At 38.3% G+C, this 14,230-nt stretch overlaps 1 long non-coding RNA gene across 1 annotated transcript; it reads left to right on the top strand.

Moving 5' to 3' along the window:
• The first annotated feature begins 6,779 nt into the window (after positions 1-6,779).
• On the top strand, positions 6,780-14,230 carry LOC107973724 (uncharacterized). The gene is made up of 3 exons (XR_001716118.3): positions 6,780-6,942; positions 11,841-11,904; positions 12,215-14,230. It is a non-coding gene; the product is annotated as an uncharacterized LOC107973724 (long non-coding RNA).

Raw genomic sequence — 14,230 nt, 5'->3', positions numbered from 1 at the left:
TTATTTGTTTTTCCACTATTGAGTAGTCTGAGTTCTTTATAAATTTTGGGTATTAACCTCTTATCATATAAATGGCTTGCAGATTTTTTTTCACAATCCATAAACTGGTATTTCTTTTTTTCAGAGTTATCTTTTTTATTATTTATTTATTTAAATTGACATAAAATTGTGTGTATTTACTGTGCACAAAATGTTGCTTAAAGTATATATACATCGTTGAATAACTAAATCTACCTAATAAATATATGCATTAACTCACATGGTTGTCATTTTTGTGGTGACAGTGGTAATGTTTACTCTTTTAGCATGTTTCAAGAACACAATATATTATTAACTATAGTCACTATGTTACACAATGTCTCTCTTAAACTTATTTCTCCTCTCTATCTAAAGTTTTGTATTCTTTAGCCCACACCTCCCCAACCTCCTCCTGCTCCCAATCCATGGTAACCACCATTCTACTCTACTTTTATGAAATAAAGATTTTAGATTCCACATATGAGTGAGATAATTTAGTATTTGTCTTTATGTGCCTAGTTTATTTCACTTCACATAATATCCTACAGGTTTATCCATGTTGTTGACAATGACAGAATTTTCTTCTTTTTATGGCTGAATAATATTTCATTGTGTATATGCCCCATAATTTCTTTATCTGTTCTTCCATTGATGGACACATGGGTGGATTTCATGTCTTGGCTATTCTGAATAATTCTATAAAAAACATAGGGGGTGTAGATATCTTTTTGACATAGTGATTTCATTTCCTTTGGCTATACACATTGTATACTGTTTTCCATAATAGCTATACAAATTTACATGTCTACCAACAGTGTATAAGAGTTCTCCTTTCTCCACATTCTTGCCAGCATTTGTTTTTTCTGTCTCTTCTTGGGAGAAATGTGTATTGAGGCCTTCTGACCATTTTTTTTTTAATGAGGTTACTTGTTTTTCCACTATTGAGTGGTAAGAGTTCTTCACAAATACTGAATATTAACCCTTTATCAGTTATGTGATTTGTGACTATGTTTTTATCATATTATGTAAGCTACCATTTCATTTTGTTGATTGTTTCCTTTGCTGTGAAAAATGTTTTTGGTTTGATATAGTCCTGCTTATTCATTTTTTCTTTTGTGGCCTGAACTTCTGATGTGATATTCAAAAAAATCATTGCCAAGGCCAATGTCTAGGAGCTTTTAATATGTTGCTTTCTAGGAGATTTTTTAGTTTTTGGTCTTATATTTAGGGCTTTTAAGCATTTTTATTTGATTTTTTAATGTAAGCTAAGGGCCCAATTTCATTCCTTTGCATGTGGAAATCCAATTTTCCTGGAACCATTTAGTGAAGATGCTGTTCTTTCCCCTTGTGTCCTCTTGACTCCCTTCTCAAAAATTAGTTGACTGTAAATGCTTGCATTTATTTCTGGGCTGTCTATTCTGTTCCACTGGTCTGTATATCTGTATTTATATCAGTATCATACTGTTTTCATTACTATAGCTTTGTAAAATAATTTTAAAACAGAAAGTGTGATGTCTCTAAGTTTGTTCTTTCTCAGAATTGGTTTAGCTGTTTGGGGTCTTTATGGTTCTATATGTATTTTAGGATTATTTTTCTGCTTATGTGAAGAATGCTACTGGGATTTTTATGGGGATTGTGTTGGATCTGTATATTGCTTTGGGTATTATGGACATTTTAACAATATTAAGTCTTCTCATTCAAAGTATGGGATATCTTTCTAATTGTTTGTATCCTCTTCAGTTTCTTTCATCAGTGTTTTGTGGATTTTCTTGTAGAGGTCTTTCACTGGCTTAGTTAAATTTATTCCTAGGTATTTTTTATAGCTATCATAAAAGGGATTGCTTTCTTGATTTCATTTTCAGCTAGATTATTGTTTGTATATAGAAACACTACTTATTTTTGTATGTTGATTTTGTATTCTGCAACTTTACTGAATTCATTTATTAATTCTAAGAGTTTTTGTGGAATTTGTGTGTGTGTGTGTGTGTGTGTGTGCGTGTGTTTTAAATATGGCACAATGCTATATGCAAATAGACATATGTTTCTTCCTTTCTGATTTGGATGCCTTTCATTTCTTGTCTGAGTGTTCTTGCTAGTACTTCCAGTACTATGTTAAATAGAAGTGGTGAGAGTGGGCATCCTTGCCTTGTACTGAATCTTAGTGGAAAAGCTTTCAGTTTTTTCCCATTGATTTTAATGGGAAATGATATCTGTGAACTTTTCACAAGTGGTCTTTATTACTTTGAGGAAATTTTCTTCCATACCTGACTACTGACGGTTTGTAACAAGAAACAATGCTGAACTTTGTAACATGTTTTTTCTGTGTCAATTAAGATGATCATGTAATTTTTACCTTTCATTCTGTTAATGTGATGAATCACATTGATTGATTTGGATGATTAAACCAGTCTTTAATGCCAAAAAGAAATCACACATGACCGTGATGTATAATTTTTTCTGACGTGTTGTTGGATTTGATTTGCTGATATTTTATTGGGGATTTCTACATAAATTTTCATCAGAAAAATTGGCCTATATTTTGTTTGTTTCTTATGACGTTTTTGGCTTAGGTATCAAAGCAATATTAGACTTATAAAATGTGTTTGGAAGTATTCCTTCTATCTCTATTTCTTGAAATAGTTTTAGATGCATTGATATTATTTTTTCTGAATGCTTGGTGGAATTCAGCTGTAAAGCTATAAAGCTATTGGTTCTGGTCTTTTCTTAGGAGGTTTTTGACTAGTTGTTCAGTCTATTTATTAATATTTGTTATTGGTCTATTTAGACTTTCTATTTATTCTTAACTTGATCTTGGTAGGTTGTATTTTTCTAGGAATTTCTCTCTTTCCTCTACATTTTTCAATTTGTTGGCATACAATTGTTCATAATAGTTTCTAATGATTCTTTTTATTTCTGAGACATCTATTGCAATGTCTTTACTTTCATTTATTTTATTTACTTAAGTCTATGTCTTGTTTCTTAGGCTAGTTAAGAGTTTGTCAATTTTTTAAAAACTATTAGTTTTATCGATTCTTTCTATGGTTTTTCTGTTCTTTATTTGACATAATTATCTCCTTATTTTTATCATTTATTTTCTTTTTCTGATTTTGGGCTTAGTTTATTCTTCTTATTGTAGTTCCTAGAGGTTTAATGTTAGACTATTTAACTGGGATCTCTCTTCATTTTTTGTTGTTGTTGTTGTTGTTGTTGTTTTCACTGCTTCAAGTTACAGATTACAAATGTATCTTTTCACTTATGGGTGGTTTTCTTGGTATAGTTTGGTTTTTAGCTATTTACCACTCTAAATTGGTCTGCTAAATAGAGAAAACATAGTTTCAACTCAAATCATAAGCAAAGGGATAATTTTCTTTTTTCCTTTTTTTTTTTTTTTTGAGACAGAGTCTTGCTCTGTCACCCAGGCTAGAGTATAGTGGCACAATCTCGGCTCACTGCAGTCTTTGCCTCCTGGTTCAAGTGATTCCTCTGACCCAGCCTCCTGAGTAGCTGGGATTACAGACACGTACCACCACGACCAGCTAATTTTTGTATTTTTAGTAGAGACAGGGTTTCTTCATGTTGGCCAGGCTGGTCTCAAACTCCTGACCTCAAGAGATCCCCCCAACTCGGCCTCCAAAGTGCTGGAATTACAGATGTGAGCCACTGTGCCTGGCTGATAATTTTCTTAATACATATAGAGCTTTTCCAAATCAATGAGAAAAAGAACAACGGCTATTTAGAAAAATGAGCAAAGAATATGAATAGATAGGTCACAGATAAGGAACTACAAATGACTCTTGTAAATGTGAAGACACACCCTAATTATTAGTGGAGAAACACATGTTGAAGTTATTATATAACTTTTTTCTATGACAAAAATGGATATTTGTCAATATTCACTTCTGTTTTTTCTTTCTTTTTTTAATTATACTTTAAGTTCTGGGATACATGTGCAGAAAATGCAGGTTTGTTACATAGGTATACATGTGCCATAATGGTTTGCTGCACCCATTAAACCATCATCTGCATTAGGCATTTCTCCTAATGCTATCCCTCCCCTAGACCTCTACCCGCCAACAGGCCCCAGTATGTGATGTTCCCTTCCTTGTGTCCATGTGTTCTCACTGTTCAACTCCTACTTACGAGTGATAACGTGGTGTTTAGTTTTCTATTCCTGTGTTAGTGTGCTGCGAATGATGGTTTCCAGCTTCATCCATGTCCCTGCAAAGGACATGAATGCATCCTTTTTTATGGCTGCACAGTATTCCATGGTGTATATGTGCCACATTTTCTTTATCCAGTCTATCATTGATGGGCATTTGGATTGGTTCTAACTCTTTGCTATTTTGAATAGTGCTGCAATAAATATACCTGTGCACGTGTCTTTATAATAGAATAATTTATAATCCTACTTCTGTCAATTCGTCAAGCTCATTCTCCATCCAGTTTTGTTCCCTTGCTGGCAAGGAGTCGTGATCCTTTGGAGGAGAAGAGGCATTTCCATTTTTAGAATTTTCAGCCTTTTTATGCTGTTTTTTCCTCATCTTGATGGATTTATCTACCTTCGGTCTTTGATGTTGGTGACCTTCAGATGAGGTTTTTGAGTGGACGTCCTTTTTGTTGATGTTGATGTGATTCCTTTCTGTTTGTTAGTTTCCCTTCTAACAGTCAGGCCCCTCTGCTGCAGTTCTGCTGGAGTTTGCTGCGAGTCCACTCCAGACGGTGTTTGCCTGGGTATCACCAGTGGAAGCTGCAGAACAGGAAAGAATTTTACCTGTTCCTTCCTCTGGAAGCTTCATCCCAGTGGGGCACCCACAAGATGCCAGCCGGAGCTCTCCTGTATGAGGTGTCTGTCGACCCCTGCTGGGAGGTGTCTCCCAGTCAGGTGGCCCAGGGTTAAGGGACCCACTTGAGGAGGGAGTCTGTCCCTTTGCAGAGCTTGAGCACTGCTTTGGGAGATCTGCTGCTCTCTTCAGAGCTGGCAGGCAGGAACATTTAAGTCTGCTGAAGCTGTGCCCACAGCCATCCCATCCCTTCCCCCAGGTGCTCTGTCTCAGGAAGATGGGAATTTTATCTATAAGCCCCTGACTGGGTCTGCTGCTTTTCTTTCAGAGATGCCCTGCCCAGAGGGAGGAATTTAGAGAGGCAGTCTGGCTATAGCAGCTTTGCTGAGCTGCAGTGGGCTCCACCCAATTCAAACTTCCTGGTGGGTTTGTTTACACTGTGAGGGGAAAACAGCTTACTTAAGCCTCAGTAATGGTAAATGCCCCTCCCACCACCAAGCTTGAGTGTCCCAGGTTGACTTCAGACTGCTGTACTGGCAGTGAGAATTTCAAACCAGTGGATCTTAGCTTGCTGGGCTCCATGGGAGTGGGATCTGCTGAGCTAGGCCACTTGGCTCCCTGGCTTCAGCTCCCTTTCTAGGGGAGTGAACGGCTCTGTCTCACTAATGTTCCAGGCATCATTGTGGTATGAAAAAAAACTCCTGCTGCTAGCTCGGTGTCTGCCCAAATGGCTGCCAACTTTTGTGCTTGAAATCCAGGGCCCTGGTGGTGTAAGCACCTGAGGCAATCTCCAGGCCTGTGGGTAGCAAAGACCATGGGAAAAGTATAGTATCTGGGCTGGAATGCACCATTTCACATGGCACAGTCCCTCAAGGCTTCCTTTGGCTAGATGATGGAGTTCCCCGACCTCTTGCGCTTCCCAGGTGAGGTGACACCCCATCCTACTTCAGCTCACCCTCTGTGGGCTACACCCACTGTCTAACCATTCCCAGTGAGATGAGCCAGGTACCTCAGTTGGAAATGCAGAAATTAACCCCCTTCTGCCTTAATCTCGCTGGGAGCTGCAGACCAGAGCTGTTCCTATTTGGCCATTTTGCCTACCACCTTCCTCTACATTTTTAATGTAGGCATTTGTTGTTATAAACTTTCTTTCTTTCTTTTTTTTTTCTTTTTTTTTTTTTTTGAGATGGAGTCTCACTCTGTTGCCCAAGCTGGAGTGCAGTGGCGAGATCTCAGCTCACTTCAAACTCTGCCTCCAAGGTTCAAGCAATTCTTGTGCCTTAGCCTCCTAAGTAGCTGGGATTACTGGCACCCACCATGATGCCCAGCTAATTTTTTGTATTTTTAGTACAGATGGCATTTCCCCATGTTGATCAGGCTGATCTTGAACTCCTGATCTTAGATTATCCACTCTCCTCAGCCTCCCAAAGTGCTGGGATTATAGGCATGAGCCACTGCGCTCAGCCTGTTGTTATAAACTTTCTTTTTAGGTCTGTTTTTGAAGCACATGATGGGTTTTGGAATGTTGTGTTTCCATTGCCATTTGTCTCATGACATTTGGCTCAATTTCCTCTTTGAGCCATTGGTTGTTTAGGAGCATGTTGTTTAATTTTCAAATATTTGTAATTTTCTAAGATTCCTACTGATATTGATTTCCAGTTTTATACTATTGTGTTCTGAAATGATACTAGACATTATTTTAATCTTCTTAAATATTCATGGTCTAACATATGGTCTATACTGGAGAATATTTCACATGTGCTAGAGAAAAATGTGCATTCTGCTGCTGTTGGGTGAAAAGTTATGTGTATGTCTGTGCTATGGATTAAATATGTTCTGCCAAAGTTTTTAAGATTTTGTGTTGAAAATCTAATTCCCAATGTAACAGTGTTGAGAGGTGGGACCTTTAAGTGATGATTAAGTCACAAAGGCTTTCCCCTCATGAATGGGTTAAGTTGTAATCAGGGGAGTCAGAGTCTTATTGTGGGATTGGGCTCCTGATGAAAGAATGAGTTCAGCCCCTTTCCTCTGTAATGTATGCACATGTTCTCTTGCCTTCTGCCTTCTGCCATGGAATGATGTAGCAAGAAGCCTCTCATCAGATGCACGCCCATCAGCCTTGTACTTTCCAGCCTCTAGAACTGTAAGAAATAGATCTCTGTTCTTTCTAAGTTACCCAGTCTCAGGTATTCAGTTATAGGAGCAAAAAAATGGACTAGGACATTCTGTTAGGTCCATTTGGTCAAAAGGGCAATTCAAAATTAGAATTTTCTTATTTTTTTTTGTCTTGTTGATTTATTTATTTTTAAAAGTGGGGTACTGAAACCCACTACTATTATTTTATTTCTATTTCTCCCTTCCATTAATATTTGTTTTATGTATTTAGGTGCTTCTCTGCTGGGTGCATAGATATTTATAATGGTTATTTCCTATTGACAAATTGACCCCTTTATCATTAAATAATGACCATTTGTCTCTTGCAATTTTTGACTTGAAGTCTTTTTATCAGATATAAGTATAGTCACCCCTGTTCTCTTTCAGTTACCATTTACATGGAATATCTTCTTTCATCCTTTTCCATTCAGCTCATGTGTACCTTTAAAGCTTAAGTTGGTCTCTTGTAGACAGCATATCGTTAGATTTTTTTTTTTTTTAATTCACTCAACCATTCTGTCTTTTGATTGGGGAATTTAATTCATTTCAACTCAAGGTTACCTTTGATAGGTGAGGACTTACTACTGCCATTTTATTATTGGTTTTCCAGTTGTTTTGTAGATCCTTTTTCCTTTCTTTCTCACTTGTTGTGTATGTTATGTTTGTGATGTGATAATTTTCTGTAGTGCTAACCTCTTATTCCCTCCTCTTTATTACTAGCTTTTGTAGGTTTTTGTTGTTGTTTTGTGATTAGCATGAAACTTCTATAATGCCTCATGATTATAATCTACTATTTTAAGCTGATAGCAACTTAACATCTGTCACATACAAAATCTCTAGGCTTTTACCCTACCCTTCCACAATGTATGATTTGATGCCACAATTTACATCTTTTTATATTATGTATTCCTTAACAAGTAATTGTAGCTTTAGTTATTTTTGGCCATTTCGACTCTACTAAGAGTCAAAACATATCTTCATACTAGAGATATATATGATCTATTCACCAACATTACAATATTTAAATATTCTGGATTTGATCACATGTTTACTGGTATTAGTTAGTTTCATACTTTGTGATAAACTCAAACATGTATTTAAGATTTAATTATGTATAATTCACATGTATTTATATGTATTTGTGATTATTATCCTTTTATTTCTACTTGAAGAACCCCCTTAAGCACTTCTTGTAAGGTAAGTCTAGTGGTAATGAATTTCCTCAGTTTTTGCTTGTCTGTGAAAAGCTTTATTTCTCCTTCATTTTGGATAATTTTGCTGGGCATGGTATTCTTGTCTGATAATTTTTTCTAACAGCACTTTGAATATTTATCTCATTCTCTCTTGACCTGTAAGGCTTCTGTTGAGAAATCTGTTGATAGTCCAATTGAAATTTCCTTATATGTGGAAAGGAAAAGCATTATTACTTAATTATTTTCCCTTGCTATGTTTAAAGCTCTGTCTTTGTCTTTGACTTTTGAAAATTTGAAAAAAATGGGCCTTGGAAATTGCATCTTTAGGATGAATCTATTTAGAAACTTTTGAGCTTCATGGACCTAAATATTCATTTATCTTTCAAGACTTGGAAAGTTTTCATCTTTTTTTATGTTAAATAAGCTTTCTGAACATTTATCTGTCTCTTCTCCTTCCATAATTTTCATAATGTGAATGAATATCTGTTTGCTCAATGGTGTCTCATAAGTCCTCTAGGATTTCTTCACTCTTTATCATTCTTTTTTCTTTTTATCCCTCTGACCAAGTCATTTCAAAAGACCTACCTTCAAGTTCACAACTTTTCCTTGCTTGATCTAGTCTGCTCTTGAAGCTCTCAACAGTATATTTGTTTTATTAATTAAATTATTTAGCTCCAAGATTTCTGCTTTTTTTATGGTATGTACCTCTTTGTTGAGTTTCTTATTCAGATGATGAGTTATTTTCCTGATTTTAATGCATTATCTATTTGTATCCTTTTATATCTCACTGAGTTTCCTTATGATTATTAATTTGAACTTTTTTTCAGGCAATTCATAAATTTCTATTTTTGGGAAGTATATTACTAAAGAGGTATGTGTTTCTTTGGTGGTGTCAGGTTTCTTTCCTTTTTATATTTCTTACATCCTTTTGTTGATGTTTGCACACCTGATGGTGCAGTCACCACCTCCTTTACAGAGTGGCTTTCATTGGAGAAGACTTTCACCTGTAGTTGGCCCTGAAGGTGCCAGTTGGGCAAGGTATGGTTGCTCTGGTTCCATGTGGACACAGTAGTATGTCTCTGTGTAGTTTCTTCCATTAGGATCAATGTTAACAATGCACATAAGTGCTTCAGTGACCTAGGCTTCAGGAGTTTGTGGCAGTGGCAGTGGCTGGATAGGTTATAAGGTCAGGGGCTTTAGGGATACTCCTGTTCTTGTCATCCTAACAGTGTGGCTTCTTAGCTGAGGGAGTCTTTCTTGGTATTGGATCTGACACAGCCTATAGGCAGCCATAATGGCACTGGGATCCCAGGCACAGGTGCTCAAAGCAGCTGTGGAGTGGGTTCCTAGGCTCAGTGTCTTGAAAATTACTATAGCACCTGTGACTTGAGGCACATATGTACTCTTTAAGGTATGAGGGGATGCAGTTCTTCCACTAAGCTAGGGGTCTATTGTTCTGAGGCCCACTTCAGCAGCTCAGGCCCAGGGGGGCTGGAATGTAGCTTTGGTTCTGACCTGCAGTGGGAGGCACAGCACTGCACAGTTCTGGGGAAGAAGGAGTACACTGGAGGCTAGGTCCCTGGGAGCAGGGTACAACTGCAATTTGGGACCCAGAGCCATCAGAACATAGTGGCAGCTCAGGCTCTGGGGGATGAGTGGTGACTTTGGATCCTGAGATGGTGGGACATGACAGTAGACATGCTACTGGTGGGACCAGGTTCAGGAGTAGCAAGGACCCAGGAATGACAAAATGCTACTGTGGCTTATGCTCTGGGAGTGTGGGGAGCAGCACAGCAATGGCTCCACTCCCTAAAAAGGCACAGTGCTTCAGTAGCTTAGCCTGTGAGGTACTAGTCTAGTTTTAGGTAGCCGGGGCACTGTGGCTATTCAGCCTGAGCTGAGTGTCATAGCTCAGCCTAGGCTCTGATTCTCTGAGGCATAAAGCACAATGTCTTCTCAGTCACCAGAAAGCACATCTACATGAGTCAGCAGAGCTTCTGGATCCCTGGAAGTGGGGCAGCTGTGGTGCTGGGAGGTGAAAGTGCTCCAGTGTGCCAGAGGCTCAGAGCTCCTGACGGGGAGGTGCTGCCCCACCTATGGTGTGGGAAGGTGTGACTACTCTGGTGTGCCAGAGGCCTGAGGTCTTTCAGGAGTGGGGCACTGCATCTGTTTTAACCTAGGGGGAGGATGTACCAGTGCCTGGAAGGATGGACTGGCTCTGCAGTATCTTGGCCCTAGGATGTAGGTGATAGTAGCAGCTACGCTTAGGGATAGCAGGCTACCAGGTGCATGTGGTGCAGTGGCGCTGAGCCTCAGGGATGGAGTGGTGCAAGCCTACTTGACCTGGAGCAGGACGCATTCTAACAGTGGCTCCAGTTCCAAAATGGTGCAGAACAGTAGCAACACGGGCCACAGCAGGGTGTGAGGGTGGGGGTAGTGAGGCAAGTCACAGTATCATCTCCTTCTCTGCGGCTAACTCAGAATGTAGACTCTGGAGATCTCCCTCAAGTGGGCCTCAGAACCTGTGAGGACTGCAGGTGTCTCCAGTAGCAAAGACTGTAAGTGTCCATGGTGGTGATTGGGTCTTCTTGCTTACCAGAAAGTCCCTCCTTGTTCTGAACTAATTCCAACTGGGAGAATGAGGTGGTGTAGGCAAGGTGTTTCATTTCTTCTCTGCGGAACTACTGTGGGTTTCTGTGCTCTACAGGATTTCTGCTGCTTCTTTGCTATTCTCTGGTGTTCTCCTTTAGTTCTTTTGGTAAAATGCAGTTTATTTGTTATTTGGGTTTTTTCATGGGGAGAAAGAGTACTAAAAAGTTCTAGTCAGCCATCTGGCTATTGTCACTCCTATGGGCCTTTTTAAATTTCTATGGAGATTTCTTTGACCCATGGGTTATTTACAAGTATGTTGTTTGACTTCCAAGCATTTAGGATTTTTCCAGTTACTTTTCTGTTACTGATTTCTAGTTTAATTCCATTGTGGTCAGAGAAAATAATTTGTATGATTTCAATTCTTTTTTTGTTCAGATGTGTTTTATTGTCTATGTGCAAGGAAGTTCTATGTGAGCTTGATGAAGAATATGTATCCTGCTATTGTTGAATAAAGCATTCTGTGAATGTCAAGTACATCAAGTTGATTAATGGTGCTATTCAGGTCACCTACATCTTACTAATTTTCTGCCTGCTGGTCTATCAATTACTGATAGAGGAATGCAGAAGTCTCCATCTATAATAGTACATTTGTCTGTTTCTCTTTTCAGCTCTATCATGTTTTGCCTCATATATTTGGGTCTGTTTTTAGATGTATACACGTTTTTATTGACCTTATCTTCAAGATCACTGATTTGTTTACTTAGTTTTGTCAAATCTATTGAGGAGTGCATCAAAGTCATTATTCATTTATGGTTTTGATTTCTGGTGTTTTCTTTTTTTTTTTTTTCTTAGCTATTCCAACTCTCTGCCTACATTATCCATCTATTCTGGCATATTGTCTACTTTTTCCAATCCAAAGGACATTAGAACTTTTAACATCCTGTGTCGGGACATTCTTGCATTGCTATAAAGAAATACCCTAGGATTAGTAACCCTCAAAGAAAAGAGATTTAATTGGTTGACAGTCCTGCAGGCTGTACAAGCATGGCACGGGTATCTGCTTGGTTTCTGGTGAGGCCTCAGAGATCTTTTCTCTTGGCAGAAGGTGAAGCAGGAACAGGCACAACACATGGTGAAGCCAGAAGCAAGAGAGAGCAAGGGGGAAGGTATTACATACTTTTAAACAACCAGATCTCATGAGAACAAACTATCATGAGGACAGCACCAAGGGGATGCTGCCAAGCCATTCATATGAATTCCATCCCCATTATCATATCACCTTCCACTGGGCCTCACCTCCAACATTGGAGATGACAATTCAACATGAAATTGGGGGGGCAAATATCCAAACTATATCACATCCTAATTATAATTCTTTAAAATTTCCTGTCTCATAATTCTAACAGCTGTGTCATATTGGAGTCTGTTTGGATAATTGCTTTGTCTCTTCAGAGTGTGTTTTCTTCTTTCCTTTAGGAATGACTTGCAAATTTTGTTGAACCTCTCACATGTTTATCAGGTAACAGAAACTGAATAAATAGATCTTTATAGTGACAATTTATATTAATCTAGCTGGTAATTTGACAGTGTTTAATGTTTGCTTCAGTTACAGTAGTATCTTAGTTTTTGCCTTATTTCTTGACTTTAGGCTTCCTTAAGTACTTCCCCTCAGAAAGTCTGCATTTTGCAGCTTTTACAATACTAATCACTGTGATTATGCTAGAGCCCTGTTGGCACAGTGGTAAGGTAAGGGTGAAGAAAACATTCTATAATCTTCCAATTAAATTTCAATCAAGATAGGCACATGACTTTCATAAATTGTTTCTACAATGACATACCTTTTCCTTTCTATTTTATCTTCTTTTTTAACTCCCTCCCTTAGCTGCAGCATTCTTGACCTCTTTACTCAAACCACTAACACCTGTGACTGTGACTATGTTTGTGTCACCATCACCACCACCCCAACCCTCCCCCCACCTGCCTAGAGAGGCAAAAATGCTAGAGGGAGATAGTGCAGAAGGAATTTTCTTCCCTCAGTTAGCATAAGACTCTGGCAAAGTACTTTTCCCTATAAAATAGGCCTTTGTTGTAGAGAAGGCTCAGTGCATTTCATAATTATTACTCTTCTTCTTCTCCTTCCAGAGCCCAGAGAGGATCTTTCTCTGGTGTTCACAATGTTCACAAAAGTGGGCTTCCTGGAGGTAAAGCCCACAAAATAGTGGAGACTGGCAGAAATTTCTCACTCTAACGCTATTCCTCACTCAGCCTCCAACAATTTACCAAATTTGCCATTGAAATGTTCCAACCAGCTTATGGCTCCTGTGGCTTCTACTCCAAGTAATCAGACCTTGGTCCTGATGTTCTGGCTTTGCCTGTGTTTTCGGATTGTGGCACAGTGGTTTTTCTTGCAACCCCAAATCTCTGAGGAGACAAAGAAAAGCCACTGATTGTCAGTTTGTCCAGCTTTTGCTTATAAGGATGGAAGTTACAATTTATAAGCTCTTTACATGTCAGAGCTGAAAGTAGAAGTCTAACGTGTATTTTTTATATAGATTAGATATATATCATTTGTTGATTAGATATGTATAGATATATTCTTTAATTATAGCTAAACATTTTATTTTTTAATGTACTTGGAATAAAGAGAACTGTCTAATGTTAATATCATACAATTAGTCTTTCCTTTATTAGTATTTTGTGCATTTTCTGTCTTTCTTTCTTTTTTTTTTTTTTTTTGAAACGGAGTTTTGCTCGTTGCCCAGGCTGGAGTGCAATGGCGCAATCTCGGCTCACCACAAACTCTGCCTCCCAGGTTCAAGGGATTCTCCTAACTCAGCCTTCCAAGTAGCTGAGATTACAGACATGCACCACCATACCAGGCTAATTTTGTGTTTTTAGTAGAGATGGGGCTTCTCCATGTTGGTTAGGCTGGTCTCGAACTCCTGACCTCAGGTGATCCACCTGCCTTGGCCTCTCAAAGTTCTAGGATTACAGACGTGAGCCACTGCACCCAGCTTGTGCCCTTTCTAATATGGCTAAATATTATGAAGATATTCTATGATCTCATCTACAAGCTTTATGGTTTAGCATTTCATATTTAAATTTACAATGCCCCCAAAATTGATATATGGCATGAGATAGGGTCAAGACTATTAATTTTTCCATAGGTTATGTAGTTGACTTGGCACCTTCATTGAAAGCACAGTGCTGTCCCCGTTGGTCTGGTCTTAACTTAATTGTCCATATAAGTGAGAGTGTCTTTCTGAACTCTATAATCTGTGATATTGATTTGACTATTTGTGTTTGTCTAGCATGTTATTTTAACTACTCTTATAATAAAGATAGTTAACTGCTTAGCTACTTTATAGTGTCTTGATATTCAGTAGTATATGTGTCCCCTAATTTTGTTCTCCTTTAAGATTGTCTAGGTCCAGAGTTGCCGAAGCTTTTCTGTAAAGGGACAAATAATAAATAAAGGTGATATTGTGGGGC

Source organism: Pan troglodytes, chromosome 13 (genome assembly GCF_028858775.2).
Source record: "Pan troglodytes isolate AG18354 chromosome 13, NHGRI_mPanTro3-v2.0_pri, whole genome shotgun sequence".
In the NCBI taxonomy this organism is placed as follows: Eukaryota; Metazoa; Chordata; class Mammalia; order Primates; family Hominidae; genus Pan; species Pan troglodytes.
This window is presented reverse-complemented; position numbering and strand designations above follow the sequence as displayed.